Source organism: Hemiscyllium ocellatum, chromosome 16 (genome assembly GCF_020745735.1).
Source record: "Hemiscyllium ocellatum isolate sHemOce1 chromosome 16, sHemOce1.pat.X.cur, whole genome shotgun sequence".
Lineage (NCBI taxonomy): Eukaryota > Metazoa > Chordata > Chondrichthyes > Orectolobiformes > Hemiscylliidae > Hemiscyllium > Hemiscyllium ocellatum.
Genome location: NC_083416.1, coordinates 1,681,441 through 1,696,890, shown reverse-complemented (window position 1 = coordinate 1,696,890; position 15,450 = coordinate 1,681,441).

Sequence of the window (15,450 nt, the reverse complement as noted above, 5' to 3'; positions counted from 1 at the left end):
GTATACACACAGTATATAACACATTGTATATCATTCTGATATACTTGTATACAAACAATATGCTCAACAACATCTTATTGCCTTTCACATTATAGAGAGCTGGTTCTCTGTGTCAGACAGCATTGATTTATTTAAATTTCTGTCTGGGTTCTCTCCTCTCTCCTTGCTGCCATAGCAACTCCCCTTGCTCTCCAGCTTATTCATTCTCTCTCCGTCCTTTTGATTTTGCTTCATTGAGGATCAGTGAATCCTATGAAACACCTGGAAAGGTGAACCTTGAAGAGGTTACTCTGAACTCCCAAGTCTAGCAACTGACTCCGAAGAGTAATAAGGCTCATAGAGCTATCGTAAAACAACAAAGGAATCGGACAGGGTTTGTGTCTTGTCACTGCAGAGTGCTACTGAGATTTGCAGTTACAAGATAGCAAAGATACAATGGCACTTTCTAGCCACTAATTCTAATCCCACTGAGGTCTGTTTTCATTACTTTTAATGTGAGAGCACGTTTCTTTTTGTGAGATGAGGTGACATACCTGATAAAAATATTTTTGTATAATTTACAGTATAGATGTGTTTGACATTTGCTGTTAGAATGAGCACAGCAGTGACTTTCTGCTGTGCTTTCAGCTCCTGAAATCTTCTTCACTGTTATTTCCTGCAGCTCATTGCCTGCGTCACACAGTGATGACAAACAAGTAATTATTCTCCAACTCCATCAGCAGCTATTTGGTTGACTCAAGTTCTTGAAATGCGGACATCACCTACATTTTATTCGAAAAATATCTCAACTAACCCCACCGAAAAGATGTTTGGGCTTTTTAAATTAAAAAATCTTGACAAATTTACCTGATTATAGGTAATGTTAACACTCCAGTCAAATTCCGCAGATCTCACTCTATGACATAATTTGATATCTATAAATTACAACAATGTTACTGTGTACATTAAAGGATAAAACGATTGATTATAACTGATCTACCTTTCAGTCATTAATACAACCTTCAGAGGTAGAGACAGAGTTAATGGGAGTTGTCTTTTCCCTAGGGTGGGGGATTTCAAGACAAGGGGACATGTTTTTAAGGTGCGAGGAGAGATGTTTAAAAAAGACATGGGGGACAATCTGTTTACATAGAGAAGGTGATGGATGTGGGTACAATGACAACATATAAAAGGTGATTGGGGATAGGTACATCAGTAGGAAAGGTTTGGGGGCATATGGGCTGGGAGAAAGCAGGTGGGACTAGTTTAATTTGGGATGATGTTGGGCATGGTCTGATTGGACCGAAAGGTCTGTTTCCGTGCTGTATGGCTCTGACAATCTTTTATTGGGGTACCATCCACTATAATATTGATTAAGATGGACCTTGTATGTCTTTGACTGCAATCTGGAATGCACATCGTTTCCGCTGCATTGGCCAGGTTTGAGGATGCCTTAATGCTAATTAACCATTGGAGTAGACAGGCAGGAGGCTGGATGAGCACAGCAAACCAGGCAGCATCAGGAGATGAGAAGTTGCTGTTTCGGGTGATGTTGGTGGCAGGGAGCAGTGAAAGGGAGGGGCTGGGAATGAGGAGGGAGATTATTTGAAATTGGAAAACTCAATGTTGACCAACCAGGTTGAACGTTCTACCTGTCTTCACCTATCCCCACTTCATCATCCTGCCCCCACCTTTATCTGCATCTCCCCCTACACCCAACCCCAGTCCTGAAGAAGGGTTACATCCAAAACCTCCTGATGCTGCCTGGCTTCCAGCCTCCTGCCTGTCTACTTCGGATTCGAACATCTGTAGTTTCTTTTATCTCTAACCAATTAACCATTGGCTGAAAGTTAGAAACAGAGAAATTAGCTGCAGGAGTAGGCCATTCGGCCCTATGAGCCTGCCCCACCATTCAATGTGATCATGGCTGATCATGCAATCTCAGTATCCCATTCCCCCCCTCTCCCATGTCCCTAGATCCCATTAGACACAAGGACCATGTCCAACTCCCTCTTGAATCTATCTAATGCACTAGCGCCAACAACTTCCTGTGGGAGAGAATTCCACAAGAAATTCCTCCTCATCTCAGTCCTAAATGGCTTACCCCTTATTCTTAGATTGTGACCCCTAGTTCTGGACTTCCCCAACATCGGGAATATTCTTCCCACATCTACCCTATCCAGTCCCATCAGGATTTTAGATATCTCTATGAGATCCCCCCTCATTCTTCTAAGCTCCAGCGAGTACAGGCCCAGTCAAACCAGCCTTATTTCATATGTCCGCCCAGCCGTCAGTCTGGTGAACCTTTGGTAGACTCCATCATTATCAGAATGTCCTGCCTCAGAGTAGCAGACCAAAACTGCACACGATACCCAACTGAAGTTGTACTCTGTCACTTCACAGGCTGCAAAAACATAGTGTAAGACTGGAAGGCCATTGACGTACCACATTGAGGACGACCACAGCAACCTCTGCATGGACGGGATACCTTACCCCTACATGGGCAGGATACCTTCCCCCTACATGGGCAGGGTACCTTACCCCTACATGGATATTCCTCCATTAGACTGGCTCTACCCCCCACCGTTTATTTCTTCCAAGCATTGAAATGCTGATGAAGTGTGAGCGCCCAGACTGCGATGGTGACAGTGATTCCCAGAGAAGCTGTTGGAGTTGTCATTCGGCAGCACTGTCTACCAGATATTGTGCTGTCCCCTTGTCGTGTGGCTGACTTACTGGTGTATGTCACTCCTCCATGCTCTCTCGTAACAGTCAGTCTGTATGTTGTTGGGTAATTTTGGAGTTTTAAATATATAAATATCACAGCTATTGTACTGCAATCCATCCTCCCCTTTTTTAGAGTGTTTATATAAAAGGATACTCCGGTGTATGGGTACTAATTCACTCAGTACTTTATATCATTGACAGAAAGGCCATGCTCTGGGGGATATGGAAGGACTCTGTAAGACGTGGAACTGAGAGTTAGGACAGGAATTTCATTGGAGATATGTAAAATGTAAAATTAATATGGACGCTATCACACATTGTTATTGGTCCTGTTGCAAGATCCAAAGATATTGGAGTGCTGTAGTAAGGGAATTAAAGGACATTTTGGGGACTGAAATGAACATGGATCCAGTAATTCTTCTTTTGGGGCGGTCCAACTTGCCCTCTCTGGGGGAACACGGGAAGAGACTGTGTAATATCCTTGCCCATTGCTGAGGAAGAACATTTTACTAAATTGGACATCAGAAAAACTACCAGGTCCTATGGGGTGGCATAGGCTGGCAATGGAGCATCTTCCCCAAGGTGACCTCACAAATATGGTGCATCACAAAACGGAACAGCTTTACAAGATGTAGCAGCCCTTTTTAAATTATATTGAAACTGACTTGTCGGCAATATTAGTCAGGGCCGTAGTTTAACCACGGGAATGCGGCTTTATGGGTGTCCGTGGGGCCTCGGGAGGAAGGGAAAGAATATGGGTACTGTAGGGGTTACTCCCAGGGATGGGAGCCTCAGTGGAGATGTGATGAGTAAGACAGAATAAAGGAGTAAGACATTATCTAATTTAAGTAACTTAAATGTAATTTAAGCTAGTATTTATTCAATATGTTTGTAGTTTAGTTTTAATTAAGTAGATAGGTTTGTTTTAGTAGAATAGTGGGCTGTTTAGTAACAATGGTATTGTGCGATGGCCTTGTTCCTTGTACTGTTCTTTTTTCTGTTTTGATGGGTTTTTTTCCCTTAAATGTTTTGTAAAAGATTTTTAAAAAGCATTTCAATAAGAATATTTATTTTAATAAAGTGTTTGTAGGTTGAAGATGCCATATCCCATTTACTGCTTCAGTGGAACATTGTACATTATCGTCTATTTATCAATCCTTTATTTATCACCCAGTTTTTGAAAAGGGAAAGTTTTGTGACCACACATTTTCAGCTTCCATATTTATGTTGTTACTATTCTTTAGGTCCTTGTCCAGAATCTATGTCTAAAACCATTCCCCCATCATGCTTGTACAGCGCTTACAATAGTTCCATACCCTTGTACTTACCCACTGGCCTTGAATAGTTTTCCTTTTCAAGTTTTAAAAAGTTGCTAAAATGAGACACAAATGAGCAGCCTTCCGAAATGTAACCATCAGGACTGACTGTCAAGGAACCAAACTTGGTCTCAAGAGGAAGTTTGTCTGGCCATTGTTGGCGTGAGATTGTAAGCCCTCGATCTTTGTTAGTTGTAAAGATTCCGGTAACCTCTGACTGCTCTAGGTCTTACCTTGAGGAATGTACGAGAGATTGGCAGTGCCTTTGATCCTTTCCAAATGGTGAGTGTGCAGTGTCTTGACAAATTCTCTTTGCCTCCTGTGTCTGAAGGTGTGTGCTGCTTGCGAGTCTGACTGATAATCTTAAACTGGAGCCAGTGAATTTCTTAGCACAGCCTGGAGTATTGAATAAATGCTGTCCCAATAGCAGAATGTGATGTAATGTTGGGACATGGGGTTTTGAAGCTTGTTTGAGCATGATCCAAACGTTTCAAATGCAGGTGATATGATTGTGGATCCATGTGACCTGAAGCGTTTGATTGTCTGATTGATGCAGTTGCCCCATGAAACACGAGTAGAGCCCCCATCTGCTTAGACAAAAAAAGGCACTTACTCTGCCCACTTCAAGTTTGGTTGAAGCCATTTTGTATTCCCATTATATTTTGCATTGGGCAGCACAATGACTCAGTGGTTAACACTGCTGTCTCACAGCGCCAGAGACCCAAGTTGGATTCCAGCCTCTGGCAACTGTCTGTGTGGAGTTTGCACATTCTCCCCATGTCTGTGTGGGTTTCCTCTGGTTTCCTCCCACAGGCCAGGTGTATTGCCCATAGTGTTAGGTGCATTAGTCAGAGGGAAATGGGTCTGGGTGCGTTACTCTTTGGAGGGTCGATACATGAATTCAAACAGCAAAGGCAAGAACTGTGCAGGTTTTCTCTCTCTCTCTCTGTCTCTCCTGCACTGTCCTCACCTTGTGCTTCCTTTGTCTGGTCTTCTCCCTTTTAAAACTGCTGTTGTTTTGACCTTTTTTTTACCTAGAAGAGACAAGGTTAAGAAGCATCATGGCAGATCTATGAATAGGCAAACAATAGAGGGATACAGACCACGTGGATACAAAAAGATTATCATTTGGACTGAGATTCTCGACATGAAAAGGAAAAAAATTGTCTGATTCTGCAACTGAATTTTGAATAAATCTTGTGAGTGAGTGGCAAGTGACCTCATTTCCTGCAGTTGATGTCATTCTCATCCAGTCTTGTCTTGTTGAGATGCAGTTACCTATTCTCCCCCCCAGACAGAAACTAGACATTGACAATTGCTGCTGGGAAATTCGGAGTAGGATGCTGGAATTCCAGCTCACATTTGCTCCTCTAGTCTCCACCTTGGCCAGCAGTCCCCTGTCTCTCAGGGTATGTAACAATGGGCACCGACTGCCTGTATCCCCTCCATGGAGGTTGGCCTCAGACACACACATGGTTCAGCACATCAACATGACACATATCCAACTCACTGAGAATGCAGTTCTGCACCTCAATCTTGTATTTTGGAATTGGCCTTTCACAACATGCTTCTGTCTGCAGGAACCAGCCCCCATCTCATGGAGCAGACCAGGGCTCCTCACTTGCTTTCTCACACTGTACCTACTCGGAGGCTCACAGTATCGCTGTCTTGCCTTATGCGTTTTGCACTTTGCTGTTTCATTCAGAAGTTAAAGGTTCATAGTCATTTGGTGCAGACACAAAGCCAGGCAACTTGTCACAGTCAGCAGTAAAGAGTCCCGGGGATGGATATGTTGCTGGAAGGCATCGTGCTACATCAATGTCACACCCACAGCAATATTGTGGGCCAACACACTGCATGGCCTTCAACTAAATGGCCATGTCTCTAAGTCAAATAGGAACAGTCTTGGTCAAGTCAAGGGGGACTGTTTTTAGTCAAGGCTAGGAGACAGTAGTGCATTGGAGGGTAGGGGGTTATTACAGGGTGGGGGATCATCAACAGTCATGATCACTGTAACTTCAGTGGAGGTGTTGGGGGTGGTGTGATGATGCAGCAGATTGCTGGCAAGGCCAAGCTGTTAGCCTGGGGCTCAGGATAATGTTGGGTGGAAGCTCAGCACTGATGGGGTCAAGAAGAAGTGCAAGGAGAAAAGGAAGGTCAAGGTTCAGGGGTTGATGGAGGATGGGGGTTGGGCTGGTCTTTGTGACCAGGCTCTGTGTGTGACCCACTCTGCATCGTCCTTCACTCTCATCTGAATAATGAGTATATAGATTAGAATAGATTCCCTACAGTGTGGAAACAGGTCCTTCGGCCTAACCGAAGGATTCGCAACCAACAGCATTTATTGCAGATATAATCCGCAGTAGCCCTTATACTTTCTTTAAACTCCCACATCTGACAAAGAAGTACATATCACTGTACTAAAGACTATTTTTGCTTCTTCACAATCTACAGACCAAGAAAATAACACCGTTTTATTCCTCTACAAAACACTGCCCCAGGTTAAATGAATAGTTTTGGCTAAAATTTTAAGTTTAATCAAGAAACATATCTCAAAAAACATATAATCAAGAAAGAATCCACACACTTAAAACAATTAACTTCTCTGATTCTGTGCTGTGAACTTCACCCAAGCAGTTCCTCCAAGATTAGTTGTGAATTTCACTGTTTGTTAATTTTCCCAGACACACTCCGATGTCCAACGATACATGAATTCTGTCTGGGGGGGAGAATAGGTAACTGCATCTCAACAAGACAAGACTGGATGAGAATGACATCAACTGCAGGAAATGAGGTCACTTGCCACTCACTCACAAGATTTATTCAAAATTCAGTTGCAGAATCAATTTTTTTCCTTTTCATGTCGAGAATCTCAGTCCAAATGATAATCTTTTTGTATCCACGTGGTCTGTATCCCTCTATTGCTTGCCTATTCATAGATCTGCCATGATGCTTCTTAACCTTGTCTCTTCTAGGTAAAAAAAAGGTCAAAACAACAGCAGTTTTAAAAGGGAGAAGACCAGACAAAGGAAGCACATGGTGAGGACAGTGCAGGAGAGAGAGAGAGAGAGAGAGAGAGAGAACCTGCACAGTTCTTGCCTTTGCTGTTTGAATTCATGTATCGTTGGACATCGGAGTGTGTCTGGGAAAATTAACAAACAGTGAAATTCACAACTAATCTTGGAGGAACTGCTTGGGTGAAGTTCACAGCACAGAATCAGAGAAGTTAATTGTTTTAAGTGTGTGGATTCTTTCTTGATTATATGTTTTTTGAGATATGTTTCTTGATTAAACTTAAAATTTTAGCCAAAACTATTCATTTAACCTGGGGCAGTGTTTTGTAGAGGAATAAAACGGTGTTATTTTCTTGGTCTGTAGATTGTGAAGAAGCAAAAATAGTCTTTAGTACAGTGATATGTACTTCTTTGTCAGATGTGGGAGTTTAAAGAGAGTATAAGGGCTACTGCGGATTATATCTGCAATAAATGCTGTTGGTTGCGAATCCTATCAGATCGAATGGATCGGTTGGAGAGACAGTTAGAAGCATTGAGAAGTTTGCAACAGAAACAGTATGTGATGGATGGCAGTTATAGGATGGGGGAAAAGTCTCAAATGTAGTCAAATAGATAGGAAGGGTAAGAGAGGTAGGCAGCTAGTACAGGGGTCTTCTGTGGCTGCACCCATTTCAAACAGGTATGCTGTTTTGGAAAATGTAGGGAGTGATGAATTCTCAGGGGAATGTAGCACGAACAGCCAAGTTTCTGGTATTGAGACTGGCTCGAATGCAACGTTGGGTTCCAAGAGATCAATTGCGTTAGGGGACTCTCTAGTCCGAGGTACAGACAGACGTTTCTGTGGCCAGCAGTGAAAAAGCAGAATGGTGTGTTGCTTCCCTGGTGCCAGGATCAAGGATGTCTCAGAGAGGGTGCAGAATGTTCTCACGGGGGAGAGGGGCCAGCAGGAGGTTATTATCCACATTGGAACCAACGACATTGGAAGGGAAAAGGTTGAAATATTGAAGGGAGATTACAGAGACTTAGGCAAAAATTTAAAAAGGAGGTCCTCAAGAGTAGTAATATCTGAATTATTCCCAGTGCTACAAGCTAGTGAGGGCAGGAATAGGAGGATAGAGCAGATGAATGCATGGCTGAGGAGCTGGTGTATGGGAGAAGGATTCACATTTTTGGATCATTGGAATTGTTTTGGGATAGAAGTGACCTGTACAAGAAGGACGGATTGCACCTAAATTGGAAGGGGACTAATATACTGGCAGGGAGATTTGTTAGTGTTGCTCAGGAGGATTTAAATCGTAAGATGGGGGGGGGGGGGGGGGAACCCAGGGAGATAGTGAGGAAAAAGATCAATCTGAGACTGGTATAGTTGAGAACAGAAGTGAGTCAAACAGTCAGGGCAGGCAGGGACAAGGTAGGACTGATAAATTAAACTGCATTTATTTCAATGCAAGGGGCCTAACAGGGAAGGCAGATGAACTCAGGGCATGGTTAGGAACATGGGACTGGGATATCATAGCAATTACAGAAACATGGCTCAGGGATGGGCAGGACTGACAGCTTAATGTTCCAGGATACAAATGCTACAGGAAGGATAGAAAGGGAGGCAAGAGAGGAGGGGGAGCGGCATCTTCGATAAGGGATAGCATTACAGCTGTGCTGAGGGAGGGTATTCCCTGAAATACATCCAGGGAGGTTATTTGGGTGGAACTGAGAAATAAGAAAGGGATAATCACCTTATTGGGATTGTATTATAGACCCCCCAATAGTCAGAGGGAAATTGAGAAACAAACTTGTAAGGAGATCTCAGCTATCTGTAAGAACAATAGGGTGGTTATGGTAGGGGATTTTAACTTTCCAAACATAGACTGGGACTGCCATAGTGTTAAGGGTTTAGATGGAGAGGAATTTGTTAAGTGTGTACAAGACAATTTTCTGATTCAGTATGTGGATGTACCTACTAGAGAAGGTGCAAAACCTGATCTACTCTTGGGAAATAAGGCAGGGCAGGTGACTGAGGTGTCAGTGGGGGAGCACTTTGGGGCCAGCGACCATAATTCTATTAGATTTAAAATAGTGATGGAAAAGGATAGACCAGATCTAAAAGTTGAAGTTCTAAATTGGATAAGGTCAATTTTGACGGTATTAGGCAAGAACTTTCAAAAGTTCATTGGGGCAGATGTTCGCAGGTAAAGGGACGGCTGGAAAATGACACCTCCTCAAAGAACCCTGTAAGATTTGTGAGGCATGACCTGCCCCTCACAAAGCCATGCTGACTGCCTTTAATCACACTATGCTTTGTTGATAGAGTTCCGGATGGAATACAATGCTTCTAGGAATTCTCGTGCGTGCCTTAGTTCAGCTTGTCCTAGGATGGATGTGTCGTCTCAGTCGAAGTGGTGTCCTTCCTCATCTGTATGTAAGGATACTAGTGAGAGAGAGTCATGTCGTTTTGTGGATAGTTGATGTTCATGTATCCTGGTGGCTAGTTTTCTGCCTGTTTGTCCAATGTGGTGTTTGTTACAGTCCTTGCATGGTATTTTGTAAATGAAATTAATTTTGTTGTTGTCTGTATAGGGTCTTTCAAGTTCATTAGCTGCTGTTTTAGTGTGTTGGTGGACTTGTGGCTACCATGATGCCAAGGGGTCTGAGTATTCTGGAAGTCATTTCCAAAATGTCTTTGATGTAGGGGAGATTAGCTAGGGTTTTTGGACGTGTTTTGTCTGCTTTTGGGGTTTATTGCTGAGAAATCAGCAGACTGTGTTCATTGGGTATCCATTTTTTTTGAATACTCAGCAACAAACCCCAACAAACAGACAAAACATGTCCAGAAACCCTAGCTAATCTCCCCTACCCCAAAGACATCTCAGAAATGACTGCCAGACTACTCAGACCCCTTGGCATCATGGTAGCCCACAAACTCACCAGCACACTTTAACAGCAGCGAATGAACTTGAAAGACCCTATACAGACAACAAGCAAAACTAACTTCATTTACAAAATACTGTGCAAGGACTGTAACAAACACTACATTGGACAAACAGGCAGAAAACTAGTCACCAGGATACATGAACATCAACTAGCCAGAAAAAGACATGACCCTCTCGCACTAGTATCCTCACATACGGATGAGGAAGGACACCACTTCAGCTGGGACAATACATCCATCTCAGGACAAGCCAAACAAAGACATGCACGAGAATTCCTAGAAGCATGGCATTCTATCAACAAATCGAGTTAGACCTCATCTACCACACCCTGAGGAAAGGAATAGAAAGTGACTTCACTATAGGAAATGACATCACCGACCCAAAGAAACCCAAACATATAAATAGAAAGCAGGAATTTTCAGCAGTGCTTTGCTTGAGGTCCACTGAAGATGTTACCGAATAAAGTAACGAAATGTCTGAAGATGAACCTTCCAGCTCAGCAAGCAAACCTACATCCAAAACCTTACAATTGTGATAGCCATTTCTGTCCTGGGAAAAAAAGTCTTTGGCTATCCACTCTGCCTGTGCCTCTCATTAACTTGTACACCTCTATCATGTCACCTCTCATCCTTCTTCGCTCCAATGAGAAAAGCCCTAGCTCCCTCAACCTTTCTTCATAAGACATGCCCTCCAGTCCAGGCAGCATCCTGGTAAGTCTCCTCTGTACCCACTCTAAAGCTTCCACATCTTTGTTATAAAGAGGCGACCAGAATTGGACACAATATCCCAAGTGTGGTCTAACCAGGACTTTATAAAGCTGCAATGTAAAAACAATAACTGCAGATGCTGGAAACCAGATTCTGGATCAGTGGTGTTGGAAGAGCACAGCAGTTCAGGCGGCATCCGAGGAGCAGTAAAATCGATGTTTCGGGCAAAAGCCCTTCATCAGGAATAAAGTTGCAGCATAACCTCATGGCTCTTAAAATTAATCCCCCTGCTAATGAAAGCCAACACACCATTCACCTTCAGAGCAACCCTATCAACTTAGATGGCAACTTTGAGGGGTCTATGGATGTTGTCACAAAACTGGTCCTTTTACTAAAAGCTGTTCCTTTTCTCAAGGATACCGTGTCCTTGATTTTTTTCAGAGCGGTCATAAAACAGCCTAGGCTCCAAATTGGCTGAGTTGGTTCAGAGATGAAAAGAGTATTGGGAAGACTTTTTGTTTGTACATAAATAAATGGGTCTTCAGGCCAAAGCTTTTACGTTTTAGAAGTAACCTGGATAATGGAAGGGGTGTGTTCAGTCCGGAAAGCTGGATTCTTGTTTTTAGTCAGTTCAGTAGGTGGTGTGTGGGAGAGAAGCTGCTGGAGTCAGTCAGCTGAGACTGGGACCTCTCTCCTTCTGTCCTTCTAACTTTGACCTATAAACCTCTGTTTCAGTTTTACTCTGTGTTGAAGGTGTTTGTTTATTGGGGAAATGTTGTATATTTTCCGAACAACATAATTAAGTCTAATTTGGATGGACAGTGTTCCATGGGTACCCTATATTCTGTTCTTTCTGTTTCATTCTATAATTTTGTGAATACATTTTTGACTATTTTAAAACCTGGTAATCAACCTGGCTAACTTACTCCAGGTAATTTTCACTGTACAGTTACTGAAACAAATCGCAAAGTTACAGTCTGGGCTGCCTGGTTAATAATGTTTTGAATGGTCTGGCCTAGTCCATAACAATGTGGACCCCAAGATCCCTCTGTTCCTCCACATTGCCAAGAATCCTGCCTTTAACACATTATTCTGCATCCAAATTCAACCTTCCATAGTGAATCACTTCACACTTTTCCAGGTTGAACTCCATCTGCCACTTATCAGCCCAATTCTGCATCCTGTCAATGTCCCGTTACAACGTACAACAGCCCTCCACACTATCCACAACTCCACTAATCCTTGTGTCATCAGCAAACTTATTAACCCACCCTTCCATTTCCTTACTCGACTCATCCATAAAAATCACAAAGACCAGAGGTCCCAAAACAGATCCACTGGTCACCGAGCTCCAGGCTGAATACTTTCCATTTACTGCTGCCCTCTGTCTTCTATTGGCTAGCCAGTTCTGTATAGAAACAGACAGGTTTCCCTGTATCCCATGCCTCCTTACTTTCTGAGTGAGCCTACCATGAGGAACCTGATCAATTGTCTTACTAAAGTCCATGTACACCACATCCACTGCTCTACCTCCATCAATGTGTTTTGTCACATCCTCAAAGAATTCAATAAGGCTTGTGAGGCATGACCTGCCCCTCACAAAGCCATGTTGACTATCTCTAATCAAGCTATGCTTTTCCAAATAATCATAAATCCTGTCTGTCAGATTCCTCTCCAATAAATTGCCCACCACTGAGGTAATTACACAGGTCTGTAATTCCCAGGGTTATCCCTATTCCCTTTCTTGAACAAGGGAATAACATTTGCCACCCTCCAATAATTGGCACTGCTCCAGTGGACAGTGAGGATGCAAAGATCATCACCAAAGGCGCAGCAATCTCTTCCCTCGCTTCCTGTAGTAACCTTCGGTATACCCCGTCTGGCCCAGGGGACTTATCTATTCTCACGATTTTCAAAATTTCCAGTACATCCTCCATTCTAACATCAACCTGTTCAAGCATATCAGCCTGTTTCATGCTGTCCTTACAAATGACAAGGTCCCTCTCACTAATGAACAGTGAAGCAAAGTATTCATTAAAGACCTCCTCTACCTCCTCCAACTCCAGGTATAAATTCCTTCCACTAACCCTGATGGCCCTACTCTCACTCTGGCCATCCTCCTTTTCCTCACATAAGTGTAGAATGTCTTAGGGTTTTCCTTCATCCTACCTGCCAAGTTTTCTCATGCCCTCTTCTAGCACTTCTAGGCTATTCTTCAGTTCCTTCCTGAAGAAACAGGTTCTTGCCCTGTATCCCTCTAGAGCCCTATCTGATCCTTGCTTCCTCAACCTTAAGTAAGCTTCCTTCTTCCTCTTGACTGGATGTTCCACATCTCTTATCATCCTAGGTTCCTTCACCCTACCACCCCTTCCTTGCCTCAGTGTGACAAACCTGTCCAGCTCCCTCAGCAAGTGTTCCCTAATCAACCTCTGTTGTGCATTTCCCTGAGAATATCTGCTCCCAATTTATGCCCCACAGTTCCTGCCTAATTCCACCTCCCCCAGTTAAAAACTTTCCCATGCGATCTGCTCCTATCCTTCTCCATGACTACCATAAAGGTCAGGGAGATGTGATCATTATCACCAAATGCTCTCTCACTGAGAAATCTGACACCTGGCCTGGTTTGTTGCCAAGGACCAAGTCCAATATGGCCTCCCCTCTAGTCAGCCTATCTAGGGGGAGGCCTGTAGAAATCTCCTAGTAAAGTGACTGCTCCTTTCCTGTTTCTGACTTCCACCCATACTGACCCATACAAACCCTCCTCAATGACCTCCTTTCTGCAGCTGTGATACTATCCCTTATTACAACTCCACCACCTCTTATACCTCCCTCCCTATTCCTTTTGAAACATCTAGACCTTGGAACATCCAATAACTATTCCTGCCCCTATGATATCCAAGTTTCAGTAACAATCACAATATTGTACCTCCAAGTACTGATCCATGCTCTAAATTCATCACCCTTACTCTTGACCCTTCTTGTGTGAAAATAGATACACTTCAGCCATCACATTGATTGCGACTTTGCCCTATGAATTGGATTGGGATTAGGAGTCGGACATTTTAAAAATCCAAATATCTTCTCATACTATGAATAATTTTTTAAAAACTTTATCAAACGTTTGTGGAGGTTTGTCTTAAAGGAGTGTTTCATGAAAATAAATTTCTTGAAATTGTTTTATTCTGGATCTACAAGAAATATGCGACGTTGTAGGAAATAGGAATAAAAAGGCAGTGAATAAAATGGCAAATAGCCCAGGGTCAGGAGTGATCCCTATTGGGATGGAAATACTGGCCACAGAACGGGGGTTTACAATGAAAAACACATACAGTGGAGGACTCAAAACTCTAACCCCACCTCCAAGGGCAAACAATTACTCTCTCTATAAGAAGCACGTGAATCTTTGTATAGACGTCTTTGAGTCTATAATATGCAGCTGGTAATCAGTTTATGCGCTCCAGCGTTCCTTTGGCTGCATTTGTTGACAAATCTAGAGCGATCCCAGCCCGACTGTGAAACTCCCTCAGTTACCTCTCCACCTCTTTTTAAAACATTCTTGATCTCCCAACTCCCCCCTCCCAAATTCCCTCCCACGATCAAGCAGCTGTTCCTCCTGCCACTTTCTCCCCCCATCCATCAAAATGCACTAAAATATTTTCCACGTTGTGGTGCTGCGTAAATGCAAATTGTTGTTGGAGTATGGATAATTTAAATGGAAACCAATTAGTATCGAGTAACTGATTAGCCACCAGCTGAGGCTCTTAGTTCTTGGCCATACGCTATTACTGCCGTGTCCATTAACTGCAGAATGTGGACTATATTGGCATGCTCCCTATGTTCATGTATGAATAAATCTCCCTGGAATTTGTAATAGAGAAATTGCTGTGTTTGACTTAATATACAATCATGCACCAGGGACCAAGTGAGCTATGAAGAGATTTAAGAATGTGACTTTATTTTCATGAGGTTGCTAACATACAACGGGTAATTAGTTCAATACATCGAGATTATGAAAGATTATGACAAAGAAAATGACTTGTGCTCCCCAGAAATGCACGCTCGATTGGTAACTCTTTGACTTTTCCCAATTATTTAAATTTTGCATGGTCTCTTGGAGTGATTGATCAGCTTGAATTTTTCAAGTGATTGCCTGGAATTCAGAGCAGTCCACCAGAGGCAGTTATATGTCCAAGGAAATAGCCTTGGAGATATTCCCAACAACTGGAACCCTACTTAGAATTAAAGGAGCAGAGGGATTTGGCAGCAGGAAGGAAATTGGACTGATAAATGAACCACTTACATCTAATGATCCCTTCACCAACTGGGATTTCATGGTGCCACAGGGATCAAACGAGAATTGGCAGGTTGCTGCTGCTGCTTCCAGAAACATCCCAGCAAACGACATGGGGACATCAGCACCCTATCGGTGGTGGGGGGGGGGGGGGAGACATCAGTACCCTACCTGGGGGGACATCAATACCCTATTGGGGTGGGGGGAGAAGACTCAGTAATCCATGGTTTCCAAGCCCTTGTTGCTGCAACCGACCACCCAACCCCAATCCCCACCCCTCTCCAGGAATCTCATGGTGACAGTCCCAGTGTTTGGCTGGTATTGGTTGCTGTTCCCATTGGTGCTACTTGTCCTGGGGAGCTGCAAACCTCTGACTGCCTAGCTGTTTCTGGAGGTTTGGTCTACAGGAGGCCTGAGCTATCCCAGGTAGGAGCCCAATGGAGTACTGTTGTGGAAAGATTGCCCACTACTCAGAAAATTACCAGGAGA